This window comes from Rattus rattus, chromosome 11, assembly GCF_011064425.1.
Source record: "Rattus rattus isolate New Zealand chromosome 11, Rrattus_CSIRO_v1, whole genome shotgun sequence".
In the NCBI taxonomy this organism is placed as follows: Eukaryota; Metazoa; Chordata; class Mammalia; order Rodentia; family Muridae; genus Rattus; species Rattus rattus.
The window spans coordinates 27423985-27424744 of record NC_046164.1 but is presented as its reverse complement, the minus strand read 5'-3'; the positions used below and the strand labels follow the sequence as shown (position 1 = coordinate 27424744).

At 35.9% G+C, this 760-nt stretch overlaps 1 non-coding gene across 1 annotated transcript; it reads right to left on the bottom strand.

Moving 5' to 3' along the window:
- Positions 1-288: 288 nt before the first annotated feature.
- LOC116913046 lies at positions 289-395 on the bottom strand. The gene has a single exon (XR_004389581.1). It is a non-coding gene; the product is annotated as a U6 spliceosomal RNA (small nuclear RNA).
- Positions 396-760: the final 365 nt, after the last annotated feature.

Genomic DNA, 760 nt, shown 5'->3' with positions numbered 1-760 from the left:
GTTATATGTTGGAGCTTCTTTGTGTATATGCCCAGAAGAGGTATAGCTGGGTCCTGAGGTAGTGATAAGTCCAATTTTCTGAGGAACCTCCAGACTGTTTTCTAGAATGGTTGTACCAGTTTGCAATTCCACCAACAATGGAGGAGTGTTCCTTTTTCTCTACATCTTTGCCAGCATCTGCTGTCACCTGAGTTTTCTATCTTAGCCATTCTGAGTAGTGTGAGGTGGAATCTCAGGGTTGTTTTGATTTGCATTTCCCTGATGACTAAGGATGTTGAACATTTCTTTAAAAATATGGAATGCTTCATGAATTTGCCTGTCATCCTTTTTCCGGGGCCATGCTAATCTTCTCTGTATCATCCCAATTTTAGTATATGTGCTGCAGAAGTGAGCACTGGTAAACTTTTTAATTCCCTTATAATTTTGTAACTTTTCATACTGAAATGGATTACTCTGTTTCATTGTTGAGAATTGTTTTTTGTTATCCTGCTTTTTGTTTTTTTATATGTAGTTGAGAATTGCTTTTCTCATGTTTGTTAAGATTTGTTTTGGAATTGTGATGGGAATTGCATAGAATCTGTAGACTGCTTTTGGAAAGATGGCCATTTTTTTTTTTTTACTATATTAATCCTATTGATCCATGAGCATGGAAGATCTTTCTATCCTCTGAGGTCTTCTTGATTTCTCTCTTCAGGGACTTGAACTTTGTCGTAAGACCTTTTAGCTTTTTTTTTTACACAGGCATTTATAAAATTTGTGT